This window comes from Ailuropoda melanoleuca, chromosome 13 (genome assembly GCF_002007445.2).
Source record: "Ailuropoda melanoleuca isolate Jingjing chromosome 13, ASM200744v2, whole genome shotgun sequence".
Classification (NCBI taxonomy): domain Eukaryota; kingdom Metazoa; phylum Chordata; class Mammalia; order Carnivora; family Ursidae; genus Ailuropoda; species Ailuropoda melanoleuca.
The window spans coordinates 32,244,304-32,254,121 of NC_048230.1; the positions used below are offsets into that span (position 1 = coordinate 32,244,304).

Genomic DNA, 9,818 nt, shown 5'->3' on the forward strand with positions numbered 1-9,818 from the left:
CCCCCCCCCCCCCCCCCCCAGGTCTTACCCCCTGATGCTTGGCAAGCAGCCTCGTGATCCAGGCTACTCAGGCTCCGGACAAGACACTCCTAATCAGTAGGCAGGAAAGAGCAAAGAAGGGTGCCCCATGCCACCCCTTGAGGATGTTTTCTGGACATTCCTTACCTCTTTGTTCAGGGCAACTTCTAGCTGCAAGAGAGGCTGCGAATCGCAGTCTGGGCAGGCATGTTCCACCCAAATTCAAGGAGGAGAATGGATCTTGGGATGCCTGAGAAGCCTGAATTCCAAAGCAAGAAGAAAGTAATCACTAAGGAAAATCTAACAACTCTGACTCAAGGGATCGTCTAAGGGACTGCCTGGTGGCATAAAGGGTATTAGATTTGGGGGTGGGCAAATGGGGACATGTAAGGGAAGACAGGAGATGTTTGGAAAGAGGAGCAGAAAATGGGAACAACCCTAAGGATGCTCTGGAAAGTGGGATGAAGGACAGTTAAGACCTCTGGTTAGGAGGTGTGGTGTAAGGGAGTAAGACTCCGGCCGCACAGGGAGGAAGGGGGAGAAGGAAAACAGGAAAAGGGAAGGGGCAAGCGGCAAGCAAGAAAGGATGACAGGGGCCAACCAAGGGAGAGAGGTCAGGAGTAACAGGGGAGAAAGTTCAGCTGCTCTAGTCAGCCTGAGGCTGGCTCCTTGGTCTCTGGGGCTGTGGCCTCTGACTTGTCTGTACGGAGAGTTCCAGCAAGAACAGCTTTACTTGGTGCAGTGAACCACTATCTACTTCCAAGGGTCATTTGTGGTGCTGGAAACTCCAGACTTCACATCAAGCCTTTATAGAACTAAATCAGGTGAGTGGACTTGGTATAAGGGTCAGGAAAAAAAAAATTCGACCACGTTGAAAAGAAATCCAACTGCGTGCAAGTAGGAATTTTAATAATGACTGAGAAATCACCCCATGGCCCGGCTGCTGTCTTCTGGGACCCCAGGGCTGGCTATTATGAGAGGGCCCATGGTTGTGGCTCCTTGGAGGTCAGCTGAGTACCTTGAAAGCTGGTCATAGGGCTTTTGGATCCATAAGTTTTGTTTTGTTTTGTTTTGTTTTTTTAAGGCCCCTTTAAAACAAAACAAAACAAAAAACCGTCTTACATCCAATATACATGTGGTTCCTTTCCTGTGAGAAGAATCACAAGGGATATTTACAGCCAAACCTGTGGAGCAAAAAGAGGTGTTTAGGTAAAATTAGGTTCTTGAAGTTTCCGAAGGATTGGGCAAGTGGTTCACAAAGCACTTCATTTGTAGTAAATGTTTATGTTATAGCATCCTAGAGCTGAAAGGGGCCCTTTTCTTTGGGTATAAATATTTCTACAAAAGGCTGCAGGAAAAAAAAAAAAAGGCTGCAGAGATTGGAGATTGCTTTGTTTATAGAAATTTGCTCTACCCCACTCACTATCATTTCACGATTGTAGACACTTTGCCTGTGCCAGTAATTTCAAAATCTAAAACTGGTGAATTTTTGCAAGTTTTGCAAAATATTTTGCAAGACTGGATGCGAAGTCCTTTGAAGAGTTTAGGTTGTGGTCAAGGGCCCGAGGACATCACTCTCCAGAGTCCCCCAAATGGTTCTTTAGAAAGGCAGAGGGAAACCAAGATACTAACCAAAGCAGTGACAGCACAGTGGGAAAGTTCTGGTGTCTCTGAGTCTAGACCCAAGCATTGTGATCAAATAAACTGCTTGGCCTATTAAAAACACACTGAAGGCAACACATTTTTGTTTCGCAACATATGAGAGGGCAGGTTGCCAAGGACTTGGTTATGAATGTGGAATCCATAAAAAAAAAAAATCTCTGCACTTTGTCACTCTCTTCATACTGGATTAACCCTATAGCATCAGAAATGGCCGAAGAAATTTACTTAGGACATCTGAATGCGGAGCTTGCTTTCTTTGCAGTGACTTTATGTAAAAATGGGAAATCAGCTTCCAGGGAGCCTTCTGTAGATTACTGGCCTTAGATAAAAAGTGTGAGGAACCTTGAACCTTTCTCCTGAAGAGTTACCTGCTGGAGAGAAAGATTACAATTAACTAGAACAGAAAAAGCCTAAGGGTTGTTTTTTCCCTTAAAGTGAAGTTTGAGTTATAATTAAACACACTGTGTGTTTTTTTTTTTTTAAAGACCTTAGGGGCCTATTTCTTTTTTTTCCTGTTGGTTCTTAGCCAAAACCTTCATGACTACTTTCTTTATTCTTTTTTGTTGTTGTTGTTGTTGGAGGAATTAGAAGAGTGGGATCCTTAATCATCGCCCTAAAGATCAATTAGTCCAACACCCCAATTAAAAAAACTTTTTAAATTTATGTAAACGCCACACCACATGTGGGGCTCGAACTCACAACCCCGAGATCAAGAGTCACATGCTCCACTGACTGAGCCAGCCAGGCACCCCTCCAACACCCCAATTTGATGGGCAGAAAGGCCCAGGGAAATGAGTAATCAGCCCAAGGTCTCACGGCCTCTCAAGATCTAAGCCATCCCTCCCTGAGTCTACACTTTTCCCAGAACCTCCTAACACTTCTGGAGACCGGCTTGCCAGGGAGGATTCGTATCGCAACTGTTCGTTCTTTCTTTTCTTTTCTTTTCTTTTCTTTTCTTTTCTTTTCTTTCTTTCTTTCTTTCTTTCTTTCTTTCTTTCTTTCTTTCTTTTTCTTTCTTCTTTCTTTCTTTTTCTCTTTCTTTCTTTCTTTCTTTCTTTCGTTCTTTTCTTTTTTAAAAGATTTTATTTATTTGAGACAGAGACAGAAAGTCTGTGAACATGAGTGGGGGGCAGAGGGAGGGGGAGAAGCAGGCTCCCCACTGAGCAGAGAGCCTGACATGGGGCTCGATCCCAGGACCCTAAGATCATGACCCGAGCCAAAGGCAGCTGCTTAACCCACCGAGCCCCCCAGGCACCCCTAAACTGTCCATTTCTTGCCGGCTGAAGAACAGGCTCCAACTGAACAACCAACCACTGGAATATGGGACTTGGGCTTGCGACCCTCAATCCCAGTTGCAATAGGATTGAGAATGAGAATGTCCTCAGACCTCACCCTGTTCAGGTGCCCTTTTCCTATGGAAGAAATCTTGGTTCCATCACAAGTGCCAAAAATAGGCCAGCAGGGTTTTTCTGGTTTGTTTCGTTTGTTTGCTCATTTGATATTAATTATTAACTGGAACAGGAGAGATGAAAGGCAGGAAGAAAATAACTGGGTATTTTCAAATTCCTTACTTTGAGCCCCTTGGGGGCTTGGTCACTTAAGTGTCTGCCTTCGGCTCACGTCATGATGCCAGGGTCCTGGGATGGAGTTTACATCGGGCTCCCTGCTCAGTGGGGAGGTGCTTCTCCTTCTGCCCCTCTCCCCCCCCATCGTGCTCACTCTCTCCTAAAAATAAATTAAAAATCTTAAAAAAAAAAAGAAAAGAAAATTAAACCTTTGAAAGTAGAGGTAACCTTGTTACAGACTTACTCTAATCGAGCTCTGGTTTGAGATGCCCATTACCCTCACAACCATCAGTGGGAAAGGCTTCTTCATCTTTCCCATTTTACAGATGCGGAAACTACAGCCGAGAAAGGCAGAGGGCTTGCCCAGGATCATTTGATCATAGGAATTAGCGCTGCTGGAGCCTTGGAGTCTGTTTCTCTCTTCCCGGATGAGGGGACTCCAGGCATATCAGTTTGTTCTTCTCCGACCTATCCTCAGAGGTATGGATTCTGCCTTCAAGTTGTCTTCTTCCTCTTTGACAGCTCTGTGGCCTTTATTTCCTTCCTGCTTGGCTGATCCGGGACCCCAGGAAGCCAGGCTTCCTGTCGCGATCAGTTCGAGGACCGCCTGCAGAAACGCACACTCAGCAGAGCGGCGCTCGCCAAGGGAGAGGCTGCGAAAGGTCAGAGAACTCGAGGCAGACGCAGACCCACGGAGGAGCCCGTGCACGTTCACACAAACACGCCGAACGTCTCTGACGGGCGGAGGGAAGGAAAGGTGGTGGATGCAAGACTGAAAAGCAAAAACAACATGAGTGAGCCTGGAGGACATGACCGTAAGTGAAACGAGCCAGACACAGAAAGACGGATACTGCGTGACCTCCTTTAAATGTGGAATCTAAAAAAAGTCAAACTTCTAGAACTAGAGTGGAATGGTCGTTGCCAGGGACTGCAGCCAGGGTGGGGGGAAACGGGGAGATATTTGTCAAAGGGCTAAACTTTCCTAAGTTTCCTAAGATGACTAGGTCTGGGGGTCGGCTGTATGGTGTGGCTAGAGTTACTAAGACTCGGGTGTAGACTTGAAATTTGCTAACAGAGTGGATCTTAAGTGTCCTCACCACCACCATCCTCCCAAAAAAAGGTAACTAAGTAAGGTGGTGGGTGTATTAATTAACTTAATTATGATATTCCTTTCATAACGTATACATATTTTAAATCGTCGCAGTGGACACTTTAAAAAAATCACCTTGTACAACGTTAAAAGAAAAAGCAACTTGATTGATAGTTTAGGGATGCCAATAACTTCATTCTTATTTACTTATTTATTATTTTTTTTAAAGATTTTATTTATTTGTTTGACAGAGATAGAAACAGCCAGCGAGAGAGGGAACACAAGCAGGGGGAGAGGGAGAGGAAGAAGCAGGCTCATAGCAGAGGAGCCTGATGTGGGGCTCGATCCCATAACGCCGGGATCACGCCCTGAGCCGAAGGCAGACGCTTAACCGCTGTGCCACCCAGGCGCCCCTATTTATTATTTTTTAAGATTTTATTTACTTATTTATTTTTTAAAAACTTCTANTTATTTTTTTGAAAACTTCTATTTTTTTTTTTTGAAAGATTTTATTTATTTATCAGAGAGTGAACGAGGGAGAGAGAGCACAAGCAGGGGGAGCAGCAGGCAAGGAACCTGATGCGGGACTTGATCCCAGGACCCTGGGATCGTGACCTGAGCTGAAGGCAGACGCTTAAGCGACAGAGCCACCCAGGCGTCCCTAAGATTTTATTTTTAAGTAATCTCTACACCCACTATGGGGCTTGAATTTACAACGCCAAGATCAAGAGTTGCACATTCCACTTACTGAGCCAGCTTACAGGTTTTATTCAACTTTTGGCAATTATAAATAAGGATGCTATGAACGCTCCTGTGTATGTCTTTTGATACACAAGTTCCCTTATTTCTGTTGGGCGTGTTCCTGAAGCGAGATCGCTGGGTTATAGAGCATGGGCAACTTCAGTAGATATTGCCAGTTTTTCAGAGTGGTCGCACCAATTTAAACTCCCACCCGACTGTGTTTGAGATTCTGTCCCCCATTCTCACTGCTATCTGCACTGTCAGTCTTTCAGATTTTAGTCATACTGCTGGGTGTGTGGTGATGTCTCATTATGATTTTCATTTGCATGTCCCTGGCTACAGTGAGGTTGAATGCTTTTTTTTTTTTTTTTAAGATTTTATTTCTTTGAGATAGAGAATGAGCAAGGTGAGGAGCAGAGGGAGAGGGGAAAGCAGACTCTGGGCTGAGTGTGGAGGTGCTCCGACCAGCTTTTTTTTTAAGTTTATTTATTTTTAGTAATTTCTACACCCTATGTGGGATTTGAACTCACGACCCCAATATTAAGAGTCTCATGCTCTTCTAACCAGGAAGCCATTGGTTGAACACTTTTAAACATGTTTATTGGTCACTTGGATATCCTTTCTGGTGAGCTGCCTGTTGAAGTCTTTTATTTACTTTTCTTTTGGGTTGTTTGTGGTTTTTTTTTTTTTTTATTGATCTATGGTTGTTTATATATTCTGGATATGAGCCCTTTTTTATATGTGTTGCAAGTATCTCTTTCCACTTGTGCCTTGCCTCTGTGCTTTTTTAATGATATCTTTATTTTTTTATTTTTTATTTTTTTAAAAGATTTATTTATTTATTTGACAGGGAGACAGAGACAGCCAGTCAGAGAGGGAACACAAGCAGGGGGAGTGGGAGAGGAAGAAGCAGGCTTCCATCGGAGGAGGGGGTCCGATGTGGGGCTTGATCCCAGGACCCTGGGATCACGCCCTGAGCCGAAGGCAGACACTCAATGACTGAGCCACCCAGGTGCCCCTTTAATGATATCTTTAAATGTACATAAATTCTAGGGGCGCCTGGGTGGCTTAGTCGTTAAGCGTCTGCCTTTGGCTCAGGTCATGATCCCAGCCCCACATCAAGTCCCCTGCTCCCTGGGGAGCCTGCTTCTCCCTTTCACTCTACCCTGCAACCCCCACTCATGCTCTCTCACACTCTCTCTCAAATAAATAAATAAAATCTTAAATATATATATATTAAAATGTACATAAATTCTTAATTTTAATGTTAAATTTAGTGTTTTCCTTTTGGTTAGTGTTTTTTTGTGTCCTGTTTAAGAAGTCCTTCTTACCCTTGAGTTGTAAGAGAGTTTTGGGGATTATCTTTTTTTTTTTTTTTAAGATTTTATTTATTTGATAGAAAGAGACACACCGAGAGAGGGAACACAAGCACGGGGGGTGGGAGAAGGAGAAGGAGGCTCCCCGCTGATCAGGGAGCCTGATGTGGGGCTTGATCCCAGGACCTTGGGATCATGACCTGAGCCGAACGCAGACACTTAACGGCTGAGCCACCCAGGCGCCCCTGGGGATTATCTTCTGGTTCTGAATTATCTGATAGGGTAGCCACTTGTGGCTATTGAAATGAGACTTAATTGAAATGAAATAAAATGAAAAAAAATCAGTCTCTTGGTTCTCTAACAACCTGCCCTATTGAACTTCTTGGTGGAGCTGGTGCCCTTTCTAACCAGCACGTTGCTTATGGCCTGGTAAATCGTGTGTCTTGTGAGCCTTTCTGGGAAACACAACAAACCTTTGGTGAGTCTTGCTGTTCAGTGTTCCTGCCGCCCGAAATCTTTTTTTTTTTTTTAAAGATTTTTTAATTTATTTATTCGACAGAGATAGAGACAGCCAGTGAGAGAGGGAACACAAGCAGGGGGAGTGGGAGAGGAAGAAGCAGGCTCATAGCAGAGGAGCCTGATGTGGGACTCGATCCCATAACGCCGGGATCACGCCCTGAGCTGAAGGCAAACGCTTAACCGCTGTGCCGCCCAGGCGCCCTACGAAATCTTTTGATTCACTTCACCTCCTAACATGGCAATTCTGGATCCTTAACGGAACATTACATCCTCTCTCAAGTCAATAGACTCCTCTTTATCCAATTTTATATTCTGGCCCCTTTGACCAAGCACTCTTGGAATGCAGTCCCTGGCTGCTGCCAGTGTCACTGGCGAGGTCTTGCCCCCTTTTTGTGGGTATGGTCCCTTCGCATGTCTCTGGCCGGCATAGGCTGTGTTCAGCTAGTTACAGGCAAAGTGGCCGAGAGGCGGCGATTCTCAGGGGGCAGTGCTGTTCGCAGGGTGGGGTTCCAGCACATAGGGGCACTAGCTCTTCCTGGGAGGTGTGGGGATGACAGGCCACTTTGGCAGGATCAGAACGTTCACACGAGTCTAGAGAGTCAAAATCTTCAGAGCCATCGTCTGTCGGTCTTTATCCCCTCTCGAGTCTTGACATAACAGACTTGGCCTTCGTTGGGTGTTTAATGATCTCTGGCTTGGTCCTTAGCTTTCTCTGCCTTGCCACGGCAGTGAGAGTTTCTTACATGCAGCCGAGGTGGCTGGTTTTCACACCTGGCTTTGCACTGCCTGTTACCCTCCACCGTTCATCGTCTTCTTGTAGAACATTCACGATGCTTATCAGTCGGCATCCAAATCTGTGTTCTCTGTAGCAGTTATCTCCTCCAAAAGTCCCAAGGGCCTGATTGACATCTGCTAGGGCTTTCGCTTCACGTGGACACACTTCTCCTCACATACCAATAGGAAGGCCGTAAGCAACAGAACCAGCATCTTGTGCCAAGGGCTGTCTTGAGACCCACCGACTTCACACCAGTGATGGGGACCTCCTCACTAGCCTGTTCCAAATCCATCTTGTCGCCTGCTCTCGCAAACTACTGGTGTCAGCTGTCATGGGTTAGATGCTCCGGAGGCAGAGCCAAAGACAGAGTGTGGGGTGCGAGATGTTCATAGGTATCGATACTTGTGGAAGGAAGGGGAGGCAGCAAGACCAGGCAGAGGAAGCAGGCAGAAGAGTGATGCCAGCCCAACAAAGCTTCAGTCGCTAATGTGGCAGCATTGCCTTCAGTGCCAAGGGCTTTGGTGAGTCCCACATGAGGCCGTAATGGCATTTTTATGTTCCTGTCTCCTTCGGTCACTGGATGTGTGCTGCTCTGGGACCCGGGTGCCCTCAGGCAAGCGGCCGTGCGCGGCCGTGCAGCTGAGACAGGTCCTGAAGGAGCTGGAAGCTGGAGGCTGTGTGTGAACCACATCTGAGCAGAAAGTTCCTTCCTGAGGGCATCTAGGTGACATTTCCATGTCTGCCACACATCATGTACTCCAATTTATTAAGACTTTCCTTTATTTCTTTCAATAATGGTTGGTTTTACACAGAGCTCTGCCATATGTTTCATTAGATCTATTCCTATGTACACAGTATAATTTGACACTATGGTATCTTTCTATTTTATTTTTAAAAATTTTATTTATTGATTTATTTGAGAGAGAGAGCACGCATGTGCAAGAGGGAGCATGTGGGGGGGTAGGGACAGAGGGAGAGGGAGAAGCAGGCTCCCCACTGAGTAGGGAGCCCGATGCAGGGCTCAATCTCAGGACCCCAGGATCATGACCTGAGCTGAAGGCAGACACTTCACGGACTGAGCCCCCCAGGTGCCCCCTGTGATATCTTTTTTTTTTTTAAAGATTTTATTTATTTATTTGACAGAGATAGAGACAGCCAGCGAGAGAGGGAACACAAGCAGGGGGAGTGGGAGAGGAAGAAGCAGGCTCATAGCAGAGGAGCCTGATGTGGGGCTCGATCCCATAACGCTGGGATCACGCCCTGAGCCGAAGGCAGACGCTTAACCGCTGTGCCACCCAGGTGCCCCACCCTGTGATATCTTTTTAAGCTTTATATGGTTCACTGGGTTATTGCTTTAAATAGTATATGCTATTATGTAGAAATACATTTTAATATTGATATTAGCAAACTTCCTAAACTCACTTATTAATTCTGATTATGTATTTGTGGGTTTTTCTGCATACATAATCAGGTCATCTTGTGAAAAAAGATAGTTCTTCCTTTTCAAAGGTACACCTTTTACTTTTTTCTTGTACTACTTACTGCACTGGCTTGGTCCTTCATGATGATGCTGGACAGGAGTGCTCAAAGCAGGGACACCTGGCTGGCTCAGTCAGTGCAGTGTGTGACTCTTGATCTCGGGGTTGTGAGTTCAAGTGCCACGTTTTGTGTAGAGCATACTTAAAAAAAATTGGGGACTCCTGGGTGGCTCAGTCAGTTAAGCGACTGTCTTTGGCTCAGGTCATGATCCCAGGGTCCTGGGATGGAGCCCCGGGTCGGGCTGCATGCTCAGTGGGGAGCCTGCTTCTCCCTCTGCCTGCTGCTCCCCCTGCTTGTGCTCTCTCTCTCCCCCCTTCTCTCTGTCAAATAAATAAATAAAATCTTAGAAAAACCATCTATTTTTACATCTATTAAGGTGATCATAGGATTCTTCCCTTTTAGTCCAGTAATATGGTGAATTACATTGGATGATTTTGGACATGGTAAGCCAACTAACATTCCTACAATAAGCCCACGTTGACTAGGAGGTATTATCTTTATATATTGCTGGATTCGCTTTGCTGATTGTTCGGGAGTTTTGCGTCAAAGTTTATGCATGAGATTAGCCTATTTTCCTTTTTTTTTTTTTTTTT

At 45.4% G+C, this 9,818-nt stretch overlaps 1 long non-coding RNA gene across 2 annotated transcripts in view; it reads left to right on the forward strand.

The window, feature by feature from the left end:
• Positions 1-9,818, forward strand: part of LOC117795702 — a 34,856-nt gene that overhangs the window by 20,250 nt on the left and 4,788 nt on the right. For both annotated transcript variants that reach the window (XR_004619832.1, XR_004619831.1), the window contains exon 4: positions 3,768-4,060. This is a non-coding gene — a long non-coding RNA (uncharacterized LOC117795702). The remainder of the gene's footprint in view (positions 1-3,767; positions 4,061-9,818) is intronic.